At 39.6% G+C, this 20,743-nt stretch overlaps 1 protein-coding gene across 1 annotated transcript in view; it reads left to right on the forward strand.

The window, feature by feature from the left end:
• TRIQK (triple QxxK/R motif containing) overlaps window positions 1-13,011 on the forward strand; it is an 85,418-nt gene extending 72,407 nt beyond the window's left edge. Inside the window, exon 4 of the transcript XR_014617030.1 lies at window positions 12,981-13,011. The gene's annotated coding sequence lies outside the window, so the exon portion shown is untranslated. The remainder of the gene's footprint in view (window positions 1-12,980) is intronic.
• The last annotated feature ends 7,732 nt before the right edge of the window (window positions 13,012-20,743 follow it).

Below are 20,743 nucleotides of genomic sequence, written 5' to 3' on the forward strand. Positions count from 1 at the left end.
TGCTCCGGCGTCTCCAGGTACTTGTGAGAGAGATGTCACGGCCCTCGCCAGCGAGAGCTGCGCTCGCCGCTCTTCGTGCGCCCTTCCCCCGTCCTGCCAGGCACATTGCCACCTGCCAGCAGCGCCGAGCGGGGACATCGGGGTCTCGCTGAGCAGGACGGCTGGGCTGTACTGTGCAAGGCTGCCTCCCCCGGGGGATCTCACTCCTGTCAGTGCAATGAGCTGACAGGTAGGGACCGACAACACCCATCAATCACACCCTTAAGAGCCTGAAACGCTGCCATTTCTCTTGCGGAGAGCAGCAGCCGAGCCGACAGGCTGCGTGGGGCTGTCAAGGAGGCAAATGTCCTCCTTGACAGAGCTGCTCCTGAGGATCTCCCACAGTCATTCGTGTTTATCCCAAGCAAATGCCCCCTATCCTTCCTCCCGGTGTGAGGCGAACAAATGCCAGAGCTGGAGGGACTAAGAATAATTGTGTTGTGATCGGCGCAGATGCTTTTCGAGGCGGACGCGGAGTGTGTGACACCGCTCTGCGCCGTGTGGCAGGCCGTGAGGGAGGCGGATAAAACGCGCCGGAATTCCTCGACACAAGGACAGACAGACCTAACACGGCGGGGGGGACAGACAGACAGACCTGGCACGGCGGGGGGCGAGGGGCGCGTGCCTCCGCAGCCTTTAATTGGCGGCAGCAATTAAAGTCTCTTTGTGTGTGCGAAGGAAGGATGTAGATGAGCGTGAGTACCGAAGCTTCACCATTTATTTGACGGGGAAATTATTTGGGCTTGAGAACTGCAGCAGCGTTTTATCACCCCCAAATCATCTGACCCATTCACAGTAAGATTAGTGCTGAAGGTCAAAGGTGCACGTAAGGTAGCTCCAAGTCTTTTCACTGCCCAGCAGCAATGGTTAAATACGAGAAGAGAGGGACCAAATAAAAAACGAAATTAGGAAGCACTGCAAAAGGCAGCAAGAACACAAAACATCTCATTAAAATCTTACTCTGTGATGGTTGTATTTTTTCCCACCAGTAATTCAGAAGAACCGGCTGCTTCTACCTTACAAGCAATCCCACAGGATTATTGTAGGGCGCACACGGACAGGCGGCTGTTGCTGTGTGTGTGGCTCTGTGGGAAGGCAGAAGGACAGACAGACCTCTGCCTAGCAGGGCCTGATGAGCCACTGTGTGACACAGACTGATGTGGGCAGGGACCTTCAGAAGAAAACACCCAAAGCTGTACACTTTAACACTGGCCTTTCCATTTACCTCTGTTTATGCATTGCTCTCACAACCAGTCATTTATCTTTGGTGTGATTTTGACTGCTTACTGTAGCACTAAAATTGAAGAACATGATATAAAAACCTATAGGCCACTGTAATTTAAACCAAGAGGCACCCACATCCGTTTAAGTAGATCCCAGAACTCCCAGGAGCAAATGCTTCCTATTCTTGGAAACATTTGGGCATTTGAAGGAGTACAAATTGGAACACAGAGCCATCATCTTGTGGCATCCCTGCTCCATATACTCCATTCCCCACGCTCTGAATACCTGTGGGATGCATCCACATAAGCAAACCACGCCAGGCCAGAACACAGTTGTGCCTCCTGCAGTTGTCCAAGATTCTTCTTCGTCATGTTCCTCCCCAGCAAGGTTCATGCTTCACCCCATCTGCTATCACCAGTCAAGGTCTGGTGACAATCTGGGACACTATGTCCATCTCTGCTTGTCCTTTATCTAACAGCCACCTCTGCCATCCCTGGGTCCAGACATGCAGTCGCCAAATCCTCACAGCCCCTCCTCATCCAGTCCCTGCTCTCAGAAAATGTACAGAGAGTTATGCTGCTGAACGCTGATGAAATTTCAGGTAGTGCTAATTCTCCTCACTATACACTACCTACATTCTGGCATTTCACTGATTTGAATTGCTGATCTATTTAAAATGTAAATTGCTGATCTATTTAAAAGGCTACAGCAGGAGCACAGTTTACGTGGAGATCCAGCTGGGATGGAGGGTCAACATTCAAGTTCAGTGTTTTCTTTCTAAACAACTTGGCTGCTTGAACAACACCTCGAGGATTTGAATTTAGTGGATCAAATTTTCTTCACAGTACATTCCCACTGACACCACTTAGGTCAATGGACCAGCTTGTGAACTCAGTTAAATCAGCATGTACTGGGAGTAACATTACAGAGAGTAGTGGAACTATTCCAGATTTAAATTGGTGATAATGAGACCAAAATTTGGTCCAATGTACTTGCAGAGATCTGAGAGCAAAGCATTCATTTCAATCCTCAAGTAAAAAATACCACCCTGCAGACTTTTTTAAATCCTTGAACACAAGTCTCTGTGTAACAATAAGCATAAACAGAATGAACACTAACAGAATAAAAGATTAAAAGTTATTCTGTAGCCTATACCAAAACTAGTAAAACCTGAGTGTTCCTGGGTAGATGCAAAATAAAAAATGCAGATAAGCTACATTAGTTTTCATATTATGAGCTTGCAAATATTTTTAAATGTTCTAGTTTAACACAATATTTTGAGATGAGAACTATAATTCAAGGTTCTGCCCTTGAAATAACTAGGTACATTACTTTTGTTAGTGGCACCAGCATCCCATTTTATCCATGTTATTTTTTTATGTCATTTTATCCAATTTATTTTATCCATGTTTTATTAATCACCCATATGATTCTTTGTACTTGTGGGCTTTAGACTTTTGACTAAATACTGGCCAATTCCTTTCCTTTTACTCTTCTCACCTTAGCTGGTTTGTGATTTACCAGCTTGTCCAATGATTATTTCAGAAAGTGATTTTTTTTGACTATATGCATGAAAATTTTGTTGTTGATTAGTTCAAGTTCTTGAATGCTTATTCATAGAAGAGACCTCCCCCTCTTTAACTTATTGGAAATGTCTATATTCTTCCTGTTTGGACAGTGAAAAGTGATAACTAGCCCTCTGACAGCTGAGCTCCTGCAGTCAATACATACGTGATGCAGTCGTAGAAAACAGTATGCCATTCAAAAATAAAAGTATGCACTGGAGAACAACCATAACTCCAGCTCCAGCTCCTCCAGCATTACTGGAGCTCCATGACCCTGCCTATTTGGGCAGAGGAACAAAAAACTCTATATTGCTTTCCACCAAATCAGTTCGTTTTTCCAGGTGTGCAAAATGATAGTTTAGAAGGGTGGGATCAAAAAAAAAAATATATATATATATATATTGTCAGGAAAGATTTTTTTGTGGTTTGAAAAACAAAGAAAGAGAGAGAGATAGCAAATGTATATATCTAAGCTCTCCTGTCCCTTTTCTTTCAAAATAAATGAGGACACACAAGTGGGTGGTAGGAGAGGGAGTTTAGGGCAGGAGAATAGGGGAAAGCTGAAGAAAAGCTTTAATTCCTTTTATTCAGAGATACCTCTGAAGGAGGATGTTTCCCATCCTCCTGTTCTGGGAGTCCCATTTCTAGGGGCTTGCCTTCCCCCCCCCCTTCTTTTACAGTTATATGTATGTGGACTGGAATTCAATACAGAAGAATGTATGTACATATATATACACACGGGGGAGGCTCAGCTGTGGAATCACTACAGTTTTTATGGGAATCAATGGAGCTGTGCTGATTTACATGACAAGAGGATCACACCTTTGTACCTGGTATTTAAACTGAAATAGCAAACTACTCGTGGCCTAATTTGGCCAAGGTTTGTATTTCTGTTTTAGCCAGTTTCTGATATGGGCTAGGGTAGAAAAGCAGAGATCTTTATTATCATCCTAATAAAAATCAAAACTTGATAGTATGTGACAGTGCATAAAATTAACTAGATGTGTCAGTTAGCAGATCTGGCTGAAGTTGTGCCTGATTATATTCTGCATGCATATTTGTTTTCAGTCATATTTGCAGGGGTGCCTCTATCCTGATGCTTCAGTTAACTGTTACTTTGAGGAAATAAACAGAGGTGAGGGTCCAGTCACCTTCAGCTGTTGGAAGTTAATAAGGTGTTAATGAAACGTTGGCAAATAGCAGCAGTTTAGCACTTGGTTGACACTTGATTTTTAAAAGAGACAGAGTGTAAATAAGCTGTGTTTGCAGTGAAAATTAGAAAAAGTGGGAGGTGGGGGAACAAATAACACTCTCACAGCTTATTAGTTTTAAGCAGGAAATACTCGATAGACCACATCAGGGAGAGTAACTCTGATGCTGCGATCAGTGGCAGTAAACAATGCCCGAAGGCAAAGGGGTCTGTTTTCATACAGGCTTTTTAAGACACTCTTCTAATAGAAGAGCAGCCAATGCACACAAGGAGTGTAAGAGGACCCTTGGCACCGCTGCCTCTGACCTCTGCAAGTGCTCTGAGGGAGCATCTGGCCCGTTTCAGACCACAAATCCTCTGAAACCTTGTAGTTTATGAGGGATGGGCAGTCTCTTTCTGCAGGACACTTAAGGCTGTCAAGGAACATGAACTCTGTTATTCCTGCTGCGTTAAGGACAGCAAACGACACCTTGAGAAATGGTAGCACTCTGAAGATTTATTCACTACTGCGTGCTGTAGCAGGGTTGTGGGAGTGATCTTTGGGATTCAGGGAGCAATTTAGGCTTGATATATATTAGGCAACCCTAAATAAGATAGTGCAGCATCATCCTGAGTGAACCTTGCCTTTTTACACCGCTCACAGTATATGAGTCTGTGCAGGAGATGGTACAGCCAAGCTTTCTTTGGGGGTCTCTTGCTCCTAGCTCTGAAGGAAGAGGATAGTGATGAACCAGGAGCTTCCCTGGTGTGGGAGTAGAATTGAACAATGGTAATTTAGCAGGGTAGCATTTCAGTTGCTAATTGTCTGGGAAGACCCTTAGCAACTCTGTTTCAGAATGGCTTCTTTGAATAGGGATCATTGACGTGGACACCCAGCTCAGATCTAGGCTAAGTAGGAATATGAATAACTGGTACATTGAGAATTTCCTGTTCATGCAATGTAATCAGAAAGATTACATTGATGATTGAGCTCTTGATAAAATGTTCATCGACAGAAGAGTTAACGCCAAGACCATTCAAAAAGGGAGACGCCCTGGGGGCATCACTTTTTCTGCATAGTTACAAAGACATGGTTTGTTTTTGCAGGTGAGTAGTGTGTGAGTGAGGTTCCTTTGCCAGGCTGGAGGGATTGGTGGGTTCTGGCAGATTATCAGCCACATCTAGAATTGCTTTAGCAGTGTGGAGATCTTATAGTCAGAAGCTGGAGCTACTTGATGTATCTTTTCCCTCATTCTCATGTGTCACATTCGTTCACAGCAGTCCTTAGCGTGGCGTACCTTACCAGGATAAGGTAGCTCCTTGGGCACACATACTGTATAATGATCTCTTACAGTGAATTATGATTGCAAATTAGAGCTACCTTTAATTTAACATGTAAAATTTGATTTTCTGGAGGTTAGCGTTTTCAGGGGAATAAACTTGTGGGTGTAATATACCTATGGGTATTACCAATTCTAAAGTGTTGAATAAATGAAAAGCACAAAACCTATATTTTTGTGTAGGGTAAATAATGCCGCACATAAATGTTGAAGTGTTGAACATAAAATACTCTGTGCAGAAACATAGACTTTTGTTTGCTTGATTCTCCTGATGTCTTAGAAAGGGGGGCACTGTAAATCCAGTCTTTGAGATTAATTCAAGTGTCACATGTTGTCTATAAATTTCTGTATTGAATTACTGTGTTATTTTAGTTTGAGGCAATATATTGTTTTGTTTATGAAGATTACAGTGTAGCAGGGATCTTTTTGGTATCAACACGCTGTGAGATAAACATCTTGCAATATTTTTGAAAGAATCTGCAAATCCACACCTCCCAAACAAGGCAGAATCTCAAATTCTGTAATATACTTCTCCCTAGCACTGGAGTTTGGCCACAGTCAGAATTGGGATGTTGGGCAAGGCAAAGGGGTGTCACAAGTTGATTGTGAAACAGTTTGGGTACCTGGCTGTTCAATCACTGAGGACTTGAGGTCAGGATTTCCCTTGACAGGCTGGCAAAGAACACTGAGAGTACTTTCTCTGTCTTTGTAGTATATGGCCAATTTCCTAGGATAATCCATTTTTTCACTAGCGGCTATTATGAGGACATAAGACACCAGGAGGTGCACTTTGACCTCTCCTCTTCTCTTCTGTCATACACAGAGTATTTGAAGCTTTTGGCCTTTTGTACCAAAGGTCCAGTTTTGTTGTAGGATGTCAAGGCTCCTTTTGTAAGGGGCACAGAGCATAATTCCTATGATGCTTTTGTCACAACAGTGTATTTGTTTTAATGACAACTAAGCCACCTTTAGCAAAAGCAATTGACCCTTGGTGATGGATTGACTTGCTTGCCATCAGAGCGTGGAACATTTGTTTTGACATTAATGCAATAATACCAGTACTGCTACTTTCTCTAAGTATTTTTCTCTTCCTGTGCATCCAAAATTTTTGAATGCAAAACCCTCAGTAGATACAATACAGGATCTGAGTGAAAAATCTTTTGCCAATGGAACTTTCATCCTTTTTCTCCTTGTTTAGAATTTAAAATATGAAATACAAGGTCTGTTTTCTTCAGATCCAGGTCAGTGCAGCAGAAGATTGTGTAATCACTTATAAAAAGAATCATTTGAGGCCACACAACAAGAAAAGAGAGAAGGTGAGGCAAAAATGCTATCATTTATGGTGTAGGAGAAATAAAGAGGGGACCAAGATGAATAGATGGAAAGAAGCGCTAATATTACTTAAATGAAATTATTCCCTCTAGAATATTTTAAAAGCAAACCAAAAAGTAATAAGGGATTAATACCTGGGGAAGAACTGCTCTGTGATTTTGCTGTGAGTTGCTCTTTGCTCATAAGGTTTAAAGTCTGAAAGTGACCCATTTGGTTTAGTCAGGAGCCAAAAATCTCCTGCACACACTTCTGCCTGATTGCAGATCTTGGGGAAATTTATTGGGGGTGTGCCTTTTCCTCAGCCCATGAAGACAACATTTTCCTAGGCTAGGCCAGAAGTTGAGGGCAGTGTTCAGTCTGATATTAAGATATCCATACTTGAGCACCTAAATGCAAGTGTCCTAATCTAAAACAAGCCTAAGCCATCTGGCCCTCCATGGCTATTCTGGACTAATGTCTAATTTCCATTTATGCTCATTGAACATGAACAGTCCTCTCCAGAGGAAGAGACATCCAACCAGTGGTCAGGATTTCAAACTAAGTGGGAACAAAATTCCTGGATGTGCTCAGGTGGCTAATTTGTATTGGACACCTAAGTAAATTTCATTAAGATGACTTCTACATCTAGCCTTTAAAATTAACTCTTCAGCTATTCCAGATTCCTGTCAGTCCTTGAGCATCTTTGAAAAAACACACTGTCCTGTACTGGCATACTCGTTTATCATACCGCAAGGACACTGGTGTTTTACAGACACTTCTGATGGGCAGGATGGCACATGCTGCTGGGACAGATGTCAGCCTGTGAGCAATACTGTGCTGGACATGCCAGAATTTCAGCTTCTGCTCTGGGCAGCTCTGGAGGAACTTATGGCTTCCCCTTGTGGAATTGCCACTAGTATGCTTGCAGTGTGCAGTGGGGAGTGGTTGTTTCCCATGCTCTGATCAGGACTTTAATTTAGCACTATCTACAATGTACTGCTGGTTTTACTGCCCTTCTACACTATCTGTGAAATTAGCTTTTGGGCACTTTTGGTGTTTGTTAGCTGTTTTCCCCTGTTAGCTGTGGCACATGGACTACACACACAGCTTGCATTCAGACTTCTGCCCCGTTTGGGTAACTTGTCTGGGGCTCATAAATATGTTGCACAAGCCCAGCCCCCCAGTGCATAAATCACCATTGCAAATGAGAGGAAGGGAGGCAGACCCAGACAAATGGGCAAAGTTCCCAAACTAGCAGTGGTGCAATAGATGTTGAGACCTTTCTTCCATACGTAATGATACCTTGTGGTTTCTCTTATTGAGGATAGTTTGAAGTTTACACAGGTGATTTTCTGATGGGTGCTCTGATGCCAAGGAGCTGGACCATTAAAGTTGGAAGATCTGTTTAACTGCATTCTCCATGTCCAGGTCAATAGTCATTCTGTTATGAAGCAACAAGCATAACTGTGCTCAAAGGGTTGAGTCCTTTTTAATTAGATGCTCCCTTGATGATTATTTTCCTGACATACAAAAAAGGAAAATTAACCTATGCGTAGTTTTCCTTCAAGCAGTCTTCAAGGGTTTCATTTAATTTGTCACTGATACAGAAAGAGGACTAATTTCTTAGTAGATATTTATCTGGAGAGAAGAAGGTGGTAAATAGTTACCCATGCCTGTGAAGTGCAGGTGTTCATTAAGTGTAGCCTGACACAAATATCTTCCTTTTGTCTTTCGTCTCTTCTGTTTGTTTGCTCTCTGCTGTTTTATTCAGGAGCAGCCAAGTGTTACCCAGCAGGGATATCCACCTGTGGTCACTGGGGTAGATATGTCATAAATGTTCCTGGAAGCTCATTAAAATTAATCTAACTCCCAAGCAACTTTTGTTTGGTTTTAAGCGTTCTCTGAAGAAACTCTGTAGCCAGGATTTTTCTTACATCAAAATATGACTCCTTTCTTTTACATGGACTCTTTTATATCACTTCAAAAAGAACTAGCTGTGCTCTTTCATCGAAGTGAGAGTAAAAATTTCATTTGTAATTACAGCAAGAACACACTTCCTTAATAGGCTAGAACAAGAGCCTTAAAAGAAATTCAATAAGAAACAAACAAAATTTTAAAAAGCCCTGATGTCTAAAAGCCAAAACTTCAGAAAGCTTTACACTTTAGTCGGCAATTTGCATTACTAACTTTTTGTTTGTTCAAAACCTGGCCAGATAAAACCCCTTTTTTGCTCTTTCACATTTTTCTCAGTTTGATTGTCTGTGTTTTTCTGGTACAAATATTTTACAGTTATACCTCTTAAATAAGTGGGTAGCATTGCAGCAAAGGCAGGTTTAAGTCAAAAGGACCTTGAATTCTGGAGTCCCATTCCAAAATAGTTGCACTTTCATTTTTCTGACTTGTTTCTAGGAGTTAGTTTCACAGATTCCACCTCTTCAAATATTCTACGGCCAAATTTCAATAGCCTTCATTATGGTTGCAACCATTTACAGCAAACTTTAGCACATGGAGTTGCAGCTACCTTGGTGGCATCTAAGTTAAAAGCAGCTATTAATATGGTAATGACTTTACCTGTAATCTTCTTTGAGAATTAGAATCAAGGCACTGACCTCATGCAGTTAGGCTGAGAATTAGATATGAGATTCAAGCACACAGAAATCCTGGACTTTGATTGCCTTTCTCTTTTGCTAAAACTCTAATTCCTATATTTCTATGCAATTTCAAGCATATCTTAGGATTTCTGAGAGATGCATGAAGCTTTACAAAAACAATTTAATTTGTTAATGAACAAGGTTATTATCTAATAAAATATTGTTTTCCTGGTTTGTTAGGATTATTGTCATGTGTGATACAGTAATAAAATCCAAATTGTCATGTGTGATACAGTAATAAAATCCAAATAGTTAAGCCAGAAAACTCAGAGTGTTTCTTTGCCACATTCACCTTGGAGAAAGGTGTTACTAAGGGACTGAATGTCATTATTTTAAACTTTTTTGGCACTTGGTCAAAGGAGAATAATGATGATTTTGTTTGAATGCTTTAAATGTTTGAATATGGTTGTGTCTATATTTACTAGAAAATATTAGTAAAGCGAAGAATAAAAGCAGTAGGCACCAAAACTCAGTTGTGACCAACTCTGAGAGAAATTTCTCAAGCTGGATCTGAAAAGCAAACAAAGAAGACCACATAGACCAAGAGGGTGTCAGCAGTTAAGGTCTGGGCATGATGAACTTGAATCAAACACAACTTGAAGAATGGATTCTGCAAGGCCTGGGGACCCAGTGTGGTCTACTAATGGACTTTGCCCTTGCAGTGGAGAACCCTTGGCAATGATGTCAAATGTAAATCAGCTACAGGATTGTCCAAGTGTGCCTCTACTCAAGGCATCACATAGCACCTAGAGCATATCTGCTGGGATGACACTGCTCTTTTCTGCCTTCTTTAGTCTTGCCTAATTGATAATGAAAAGTTTGGTCAGCAAACAGATATTGGAAAAGAATATTTGCCATTTAGATATTCATAGAATTATTATTCAGCATATGTTATATTCCAGTGGGGAATAACGGGCTGGGGTGTTTGGGGATGAATGCATAAACCATTCAGGAACTGTTTGATAATAATTAAGGAAATAAGATGCCTAGTGTATATAAAGTGGCTTTTAATTATAATAGAAAAGAAATTCTTCAGAAATAATTTGTGAGATAACTTATTTCTCAAGTATGTTTTGGCAGGGTTTCAAATAATGTATCAGATAGTGATCTCATATTCTGTGAATGGATTGCAACTAACCCAACACATTTTACAGGCCCAGCTACTGAAGCCCAGCTCCCATGCAAATTGAATGGCATTCCAGGAAGATATCAGAAAATTTCCATTTGTGTGCAAGATTTTCTGAAATTGAGTCAGAAGTGGAGAAGTGTGCTGTTTGCTCTGACACACAAAATCCTGAGAGCATGTTGATAGGATGGTCTTTGCTGGGAGTGTGAGAAGCACACACTCCCCTTTGCAGGAAGGTGGTGGCTGCACAGTACAGTATTGGGTCTGTTAAGTCCACATTTGATCTGGATCAAAAACGAGTATGTGAGCATTCCTGATAAATTTGTCAAACCAAATTAGCATTAGGGTTTAGACCTCATGTTTTTATGTCATTCCTTGTCAGGACAAAGAATAGAACAAAGGCATTAAGGCTGTCAGAAAGTTTTGTCAGAACTTTTGCATGAATTTGTACTGGGAAAGTGAAAGCTTGATTTGCTCTTTTTATCATATGACTACTGCTAGTTTTGCCTCATCAGAATTTATAGGAGGAGGCTTGTGCATGTTCTGTTTAGTGAACTTTGATCTGGTGGAAAAGCCCATGCTGACCAGTGCTTATGCTTGTGAAGACAGTTGGTGCTGCTTTCCTTGTCGGTGTCAGGAGTTGGAGAATAACTGCAAGGGAAGATTGTCTTAGGTTTAGCTTCCTCTTTGTTCATTTGCAGGGATATGACACTCTACCAGCAAACTCCCAGGAGACAGCTGCAAGTGTCTGAGGACCTTATGGGATCTGGAGGCGAGCTGTTGGCAGCTCCTGGGACAAAAAATCCAAGGAGATTCAGAGATTCTGGCATCACCCAGGAAAGTTTTTCCTGAGTTCCCAAGTTCCAAAACATGTTGCAGTGCATATTTTGGTGTTTCATATAATAATATGAGTGTAGCAAAGCTGCAGCTAATCCTTTTGTGTTTGGGCTTTCTCCTGAGCTCAGGAAGCCCAAGCTTGCTGTGTCTGTTCATTTACCATTAATACTGTAGTAACACCTGCAGAGAAGATAGGAGAAATTCAGAAAATGCCACCTCAGATTACAAGCTGCTGATTAAGGTGTTTTCTCAGGAAGATGAAGGTGAAAAGGGAGATACCTTGGATTTGGTACGTGAGCAGCCATTCACGTGGCTGTGAGAGGGCACAAGGCCGTGTACCATAGCCGGTTGTATATCACAGTTGCATGCCCACCACCTGGAAGGCTAATTATTAGAGAAGCAGAGAACAGCTGAGGTTGGAAGTTGTCTCTGGAGATTGCCTAGTCCACCCTTCCCCCACTCCAGTTTTGGGAATATTCCGACAGAACTCCTACTTAGCTTTATGCTTTTGAAACCTCTAAACCTGTGATACTCTTGACAATAAGACCTTTGCATATAATACCTTGAAAGTAATTATAATAAGATCTCCCTCTTGAAATAGATGTAATTCTTTTTAATTCTCTGTCTTGGCTTAGAATTTAGTGTAATATTTGCAGACTGCCCTTGGCAAATGGTTCCTGCTCTTCAGCTGTGAATCTCAGGCTGTATACAAAGCCAAGGGTATAGCCCACAGTTTGCATTAAGTAGCATTTGATTAGGTGGTAATAACATTAATTGGCACCCAGAATCAGTTGGCTGTAGGTGATCTGAAGTGATAATGCACTAGAGCTTCTAATAGTCTAAGTCAAAATACTCCCTTAGCCTGGGGAAAGATGCAGGTGTTTGGGATAAAAGAGTGTTTTGTAAATGAAGGACTTGAACACTGTGATTCCACTTCATTACTCCTCTCCTGATGCTTAATGTAAAATGATTACTTTATTGCCACCTCTCTTCTGTGTTTTAAAAGTATTAGAAAATTAAACAGCAAACTTTAAAGATAAAATATGTCCCAAGTTATTAAAAAAAAAAAAAACAAAGCAAAGAAGCAAAAAGGATATTGAATTGCTAAAAAGTAATTTAGAAACATTCCACATTCAAGCCAGTATATCTATTACTAAAAGATACAATTATAAATGATCAGTTCTTGATTATCTTGCTTGCCTTTGTAACAATGAACCCCACAAAACAATTGCCTTTCCTGAAAGACTGTTTCAGTTTTGTGGATTAGGGATCTTCATGGAGGCAGAATATACGTATGCAGCTGGCAAAACAAGTGTCTTAGTGAATGGTAACTGTTCCCCAATTCCCACAAATCCTTTCAAAAACCATAGGCCTTGTTCTTTTTTTAAATGTCCTTTCTTATATTTCATTAACAGCTGAGCCATTGCTGAATTATACTTGATATAATCAGGAGTTAGCTTTAGCAAAAATAGCATTGCCAACTGAAGGAGTGCGAGTGTTCCAATAATTTTGCGCTCTTTGGAAAAGGAAAAAAAACATGAGCAAAAAATTATGAAAGCCTCTCAAATTTGTCTACACTATATATGCCCATATAGAATATTGACATAAATATTAAATTTGACATTGTTGTGATACTGCAGGCATGCATTTCATGTCTTATTGTCTTCACTGAAAGCTTTCTTTCCTGTCTTTCTCAAGGCCCAGGACCATGTCCAGGAGAGATGTTCTGTTATCAGTGCATGAGCACTGACAGAGCCAGGGCAGCCCCGGCAGGAGCAGGGTGGTGTTCTGCAATATATAAAAACAGAGGGCACAGCACTCGGTGCCTTCAGGGACAGTGTGGCAGGGGGTGGTCAGCAGTGGGGGGGTCAGGCCGTGGTGCCTCTGGCAGGTTTGTGCAGAAGTGTGGCCAGCAGCTGGACGGGCGGGCAGCGCTCGGAGCGCGGGGTGAGGCCACTCGTGTGAGCGGCAGGATTGAACACATTCCTCTTCTTAAACATATGCACTGTGCTTGTCTCTGCTCCAAATGGTTCTTGTGGGTTGTTCTGAGCAAGGTTTTGGTGTCCTCAGTTGTACCCCAGAATAAAATGGGTTTCCTTTATTTTTAAACAACAGGAAAGAACAAGCATAATAGAGAAGAACAAGCAAATAATGGAGACACATAGGGTGAGTAAAACTGTGCAAAGGACAAAACAGCATTTAGACATGTAGATCAATATCTCTTAAATTATGCTATAAGGATATCCGTGAGGCTCTATGGGCAAATCACGTGTATAAAACACTGAAGAGAAATGTGTAGTGTAAACACCACAAAGATCTGATTCTTCTCCTAAAGACTTCTCTGCAGTTTACATAGCTTGTGATTCCCAAACAAAGGCTGGTTTTGTCAGACGGGGAACAATGTGCATTGCTGCAGGCATGAGAAAGGAGAGCTGCATTTGGAAAGTATTGCAATTATAATGGGAGTAGATTACTAAGCAGATAATTAATGATAGGGATACAGGATCTTCCCTTCCCACTGGGATTCATTCTCACTCTGTTGGTGTAACTTATAGCCCTGAGGAACACCCTTTTTAGTTTCAAGACTCTCTTTTCTAATCTCTAGGTCTTTTGGTGTTTTATTGCCTTGGTCACAAAGGTTCAAGGAGGTCACTCCAGAAGATATGCTCTGCAAGGGATTAAAGTGACTCAGAAGAACAAAGTAATTTGGAAGTTTTTGCAGAAGCCTTCTTCCACCTTTAAACTAAAAAAGTATTTTCTTCCACTTCTACAACACCGTTTCTGAAGTGTTTTGCTCTTCTGATTTATATAATTCTTCCTTCAGAATAATCAGAAAAGAATATGTAAATTTAAATTGACTTCATAGTTCTAGCTAAACAATAGAAATAGTATATTAAAAAATGTACATGCTTGGAATGATGAATTAGTTAATGATATTATGACTGATAAATATAGCATTGCTCTTTTCAATTACATGAAATAATATCATTTTCTCCCCCAAAAGTATCTTTTGTTATTAAAAATAAATATTTTAATAATATGAAGAAAACTAATTGACAGAAGATGACACTTAATAGAGTAGATCAGTGTGTGAGATTTATTCCTGAAAAACATGGAATAGATATTGAATATAGTTATTCACAAGACTTAAGAAAGCAACACAAACACTGCAAGCAGAGAAATAATTTTTAGATTTTGAATTGTTGACTGGTCAAGTATAGAAGCAATGGATAAGAAGCATAGGTTACTATCTTCTTTAAATTATCTGATGCAGATTGTTTTTCACTTAGTGTCTGGCCTGTAAATAGAAATCTTCCAATTTGCATGCTAACACATATATAAGAGCAAGAGAAGACTTGTAAGTGGAACACAGCATCACCTTGAAGTCTTCAAAGTTATTTGGAGTCATCAAAACAGTAACTCAAAGTATCATCAAAGCAGTGAGCAACACAGCCTCCATACAGCAAAATGTAAATAATTAGCAGAGAACCATCTGTAATGCATTATGAGCAAGTGTGTTCTGGGTATTGATCTATTAAGGCATACATGTATTAATGTAGTCAATGTGCTTGGATATGTCACGCTGCACAGACTGCTAAAAAAGAGGAGGAAAACTATTTTAAAAGCTTTTATTTTTCCTGTGTACTCAAAAATGCATTTCTGTGTTTTTGTCTTATGTAATATTAAATTTAAGCTTCATTGATTATATTTGTGGGAAGATAACTAAGTCTTTCAGTCAATTGGTATGGCCTCCTGATAAGGGTAAAAAAAGCTTTTATCTGGTCACTCAACCCCCTGTGGTTTAACAAGCATGCATATCATCCATTCAATTAATGTATTTCAGTGCAGAATAAAAAAAAAATTAGGCAAGTTTTATAATTGCTGAGGTTGCTGGAAGAAAAGGTATATATATTCATGAAGTGGGCCCTGGACTTTGATGTTTTGCATAATATAAGCCCTAGAACCTCACCAAAAGACAGTCTTGCTTAGAGAAAAATGCTGACTATATTGTTTAATAAAAAATGAAACATTTTATTGATTTTATAGTAAAATTATATATGCAGACTTGTTTAAGATTGAATAATGTTTAATTCATAGCTGATTCTATTTATTTTGCAGAAGGTTTTGTGCAGTTCAATGTTGCTGAAAAATAGTACTTCTGCAGTCAAGCTTAGGGCTTGTGATATGATAAAGTTGAATAGGATTGAAATATATAATATCTTTATATGCATACAATTTGTGATTTATGAATAGCATATAGATATAGTTTCACTGAGACTTCAGCATTTTTCTCTAGCAAGTCTAACAGACTTTTTTTCAAAAAAACAATCGTACGGTAAAATTTTGCACTTTATATTCCTTTAACCTAAACCCCATGGAGTATTTTTCCATGAAAAGGGAAAAAAAAATGTAACAGGCCCTTAGGAGAGGGTACTTCCCATACCAGTGTTTCTATGGGTGAAGGTGAAGAAAGAGGACAGAGAAGCAGGAAGACAAACAGGTGTAGGTGTTATCATGTCATATATAAGATAATGATGTGGGAGAGAAATTGGCCAACACAAAGTTATTCAGAGAAACTTTAACACAACCAAGAAGCAAGTCACTTGTCTGGTCCCAAGTCCTATTACAGGTTCTTAACCACAAGACTGGTTTTCCTTCTTCAGTTGCAAATAATTAATAGCATTCTGAAATTATAATTTCACTCAGCCTTGTTTCCTGTTGTGCTGGCTGGTGGTTTTCAGTGTAGCTAATATCTTACCTCTTATTTTTCATTAATTGGTTGGCATTTGATTAGCCACCAGCTCCCCAAACCACAGGGAGTTTTGCATTTGAGCAAGCTGAGGTGAGAATTGAGTCCAATATATGTTATTTGAGTGCAGCTGAGCTGGAGATTCAAGGTGTTAAGTACTTACTGAAGACTGTTCTTATAAATCAGGTCAGTCTGTGTATATACAACTGTGCAATTTGAATTAATACCCTTCTGCATGTGCTGTATTTTAATAGAGCTGGACAAAGGAGGTACAGTAAGGAACTGAGTAACTCAGGGAAAGCCTGAGCTGCCTTAATGCCAGTGGGACAAAAATATCACCATATTTACCTTCAGTGTAACCAGACAAGTTTTTTTAAATTTGCATGTTTGTCTACCCTGAATGTGAAAATGTGAGGTAATATGGGACATTAGGTTTGTTGCTGTGCTTTTGCTTCTCTTTGCAACTATCATCTTGCTTTTCTCCCTCAGCTAATATTGAATTGAGGACACCTTATAAGAAAAGAAGTTCTACAAATGTCTGCTCTGTTCCCTAAGGAAAGAGTTTTTTTAAAGGTTTTTGCTTTTTTTTTTTTTTTTTTCCTTTATATATGGTGGAGCAAAGGGCTCCAATTCACTCCTGGCTGATGTTGAAAAGGGCTTCTTACAGTTTGTCTCCCTTTATGTTTTGTACCCTCTGCAGTGCCCTTTTGCTGCATGGCAGAGGAACAGAGATCCCTTAAGTATGAAACAGAGTTTGCAACATTTTGGAATCAAAATACTTTAGCACTAAAGCTTCCTGGTTTTCTAGCATTATAGGAAGAGAAGAGTCCATAAATTTGTAAAGTGAGTCACTTGCTTAAATGTCACACGAACTGTGCTTGTCATACAAATTTAGCAATTGATTTACAGGCTGAAAATGTTATCAATTGAGCTACAGTGTTATGTAATACCTGAAGTAACTGCTTACCCTGCATTATTCAGAAGCATGTGTTTATTAAAGAAAAACAAATTGAGCTCAACTTTGGTTTTTTGTTAAATTTAAAATGGGGAGAAAACTGACAACTAATCAGTCAAAGCTTTTGAAAATGATTTGTGACTAGAAAAAGGAAGAGAAGGAAAGAAAAAAGACAAGGGGTGAGAGGTAAACATTGTACTGTGCAGATTGGTTGTGCTTTATTCTGGAGCAAATTTGTCCAAATGTGTATAAATGTGGTAGCTCAGTAATAAATGAAGAGCAGGAGAATACAAGCAAAAAAAATTAGGTGAATTCGTAGAGTCGTCTGTATTTTAGTTAAGTGGATGCTGTAATGTGGTAATAGAAATGTGTTACCTACACATCCTGTTTTAATGAACATTGCTTCATTATACTGCTGTAGTGAATGTCTCTAATTTACAGGAACATAAGAGTATTTTACTGTGAGGAAAAAAATATACTTATTAAACTGCAAGCATGCCATTTTGACAACCACATACACACACACACATGCATGCATATGTATAGAAAGTATAAAATAGTTAAAATATTCCTGAACCCATGCATACAATTTCATTTTTGTAATATTCACTTCATCTGTTGTAGAGAAATGCTGTTTAATTTGAATGAGGCTGTGAATTTTGCAAAATGAGCTGGTAATAGCATTTTACTTAAACTTATGGCATCTCTGTTCATATTGTATAGTTCAGGAATGGTTTCTTTATAATTAAAGTGTCAAAAAACCACATTTGAATCAAGAATGATGAAATTCATTCAGGATGATTTGCTAAAGAATAATAACTTTAAACTTTCTCCCTTTAAACAGAATTGTTTAGGCTCTCTCATCAGCTGTCCAGGGTTTCCTTATTTCCTTTTCTAGCTACCCTAGGAAATGAACTGGTCTCTTACAATGCTTTCTTTATTTCCATATGCTCTGCATATTACACACATTTTATGGGTCAATTATTGGAGGCTGTTGTACCAATGATTTACAGGAGTATTTGTAAATACTTTTAAAACTTTACTGAGTAGGAAAGAAGATGCAACATATTGCACCTCCAATACAGAGAGTATTATCAGTGAAAGTCCAAATTTTTTTCAGAAACGTGGAGACTTCCAGGAATACAAGTTGATAAATGTGAATTTTTCGGTATGTTGAACTTGACTCCACAATATTTGGCTTATTAGTTCACTGCTGAGCACAGGATGGTACCTCTGGCCTTGATTCAGCAGTCTTTAAATAAATGGACAAGTGCTCTGCTGAATCGGGGCCAGACTAGTGCAGTGTCGATATAGGGCATTTTGGGTGAAAGAAAATGCTGACCACAGGGGGTTGATTTCTTCTTCCTTGTAGGGGAACAAATCTGAAATAAATATACAGAAACAGTAGCAGGAAAGAAGATGGACTAAAAAGGTTTTGCCTAAAATTAACCTTAGATTGTATGTTCAGAGCAACAGTGCTTGTTCTGTGAGATGGAAAAGATATGCTTGACTTCAGTATTATTTTTTTAATTACACAGTGGGGTTGTATATAATAAGGGTGGGATTTGCTGCACCTTAATGGCTATCTGAAAGCTGTCTGGTCTGAGCTTCTATAGGTGGAAAGAGACAGCCTCTCTCTAGGAGCTGATTTATCCTGTTGTAAGGTATGTGTGGTTAATTACCCCCCAGAGCTGCTGCTTCATGGAAGGAAACCACTGGACTCTAATCAGACAGAAGCTAGGTGAGAAAAAGAAGATGCTACCTGACTAAATAGAAAAAAAAAGTTTATTACACAGGTGTCTGTCTTGTCTCTTGCCCAGCAGAATTAAGACATGAATCAAAGGAAAGAAATTAGGTTTACAATTTACCCCTGTGCCTGTGTGAAGCAGGTGTCTGAATACGAGCCAAATAGCCGGCCCTTGGATCCAGCTTAATTTCTGGAGAATGACTGCTGTAGCAAAAGCTCCCAGTGTTCCTCACATTGACCTAGTTTTCGGTTATCTAGTGACTCTGTGCTAATGTGACCCAGTATTTCTTTGCAGTTCCCTGTCTGGTGCATTTAGATTTTTTTCCTTTTGTTTACCTTTGGTGTCTATACTCACCAGACACCTAATCCTGCAAAGTGTTAAATCCCACATGGGAGGTAAGGGCTGTTCTATTTTCTCATCTAGCACGAGTCAGGCTGCCCCATTTCTCCCAAGATTAGGCTGGATAACAGACAGGTAAGCATAAACAGCATTGTAGCTGGTTTTAGGATTGTACCCCAGCAAAGGTCAAGCATAATGGTGCAGTGAAAATAAAGCATTTTGAGTCATTTATTCCTTTAAAAAGGTTTGTATCATCCATGCAGCTGCAATGCCATAATGCTTTCATTAAAAGTCACATCTGTGCTGAATTAAAACAGGAGCCTTTTCCAGCCAAGGAGTATTTGTCAGCTTGAAAGTTTTTCTCTCAGCTCCTGAAGCTTTTTTCCAAAATCCACGGGCTAAGACAGAGAGCAGACCTTGTCACGAGCTGGTACCGAGGTTTAAGTACATTCCTGCTCTGTTATTCACCGTCTGGCTCCAATTTAGAGGTACATCTCCCTTGTGTTCACTTTATTAACCTACATATGACTGGCTTTTTTGTTTAATGTGGAAATGAAAAAAATAGATGCTGGGCCCAAGAAAAGTAGTCTGAAAACATCTTTTTCCAGATTTTCTGTTCCTTGTGGCACATTAACCACTTGCATGGAATGTTTGGTGGATAAAATATATTTTAAAAGACTTTTTTTGAGAGTAGGCATTTTTAGCTCTATGTGAAAAGAATTAAACAATCACAAAATCTTAGTCCTCTCATCTCCCCTATCTTTTTGAGCCCATTTACCCCTTTCTACAATAACTGACTTCAAAGATGTAAATGTACCAAATCCATGAAAATTTACTAAGTGGATAGAAGAGGATAGCCAAAATTAATTCCTCAACTGAGAGTGCGTCTGCAGCATGAGCCCAGCAGCTGTGTGCTGTGTAGCTGCACCAGTGGAGGAACAGATGTGCTTTCCTCAACACACTGCTGGATGCCTGTTCCACAAAAAGCCACCACACAAGCTACTACTGAGGTGTCCGTCGGATGGGGTGAGACCCAGCAAGTCTTGAAGGAGGAACTGAAGGTGTTGTGGGAAGATCTGTGCTGGATGGGAATGTAGTGTGGGTTGCTGGCAGGTAATGCTTAGGGCAAGAGACTTTGCTGGTTCCACAGCTCACAGGCTGGATGACTTAGAAGAAGGGTAGAAAGCTTCAAAATTTTTCTTTTCAGTGTGATCACTTTAGTTAGAAAAGGACAACAAGCAGCTGTCTGTACAACAACTGTAAACAGAGTCCCCAATTAAGTTGGGTTTCTAAGGCACAGCAAATTTTTTGGCACAGCAAATTATCTTTATTGGCTTACTGAAATTTTCTTTTTAAATGCAAAAGCAGCAAAGCTTTGAGAAGTAACTAGGAAGAAAAAGATGGGCGTATCTTTATCAACACAAGTGACAGCAAATAATGCAACGGGACAAGAAAGGTAACCTACCTTTTATGCAACTGTGCTGTCCAGGAATCTCTGGTTTTATCCAAGATTCCTTGTGCTGATCCTTGTATGACGAAGGAGAAAAATGCCATACCCTCAAGGATCTTTATCTATTTTTTCCAGGTAAAATAAACAAACTTCCACAATTAGTCAAGCTTTTAATGCCTAACATACAATATATTTGTATAAATTAATTATTTATCTTTA

Source organism: Fringilla coelebs (assembly GCF_963513975.1).
Source record: "Fringilla coelebs genome assembly, chromosome: 1".
NCBI classification, from domain to species: domain Eukaryota; kingdom Metazoa; phylum Chordata; class Aves; order Passeriformes; family Fringillidae; genus Fringilla; species Fringilla coelebs.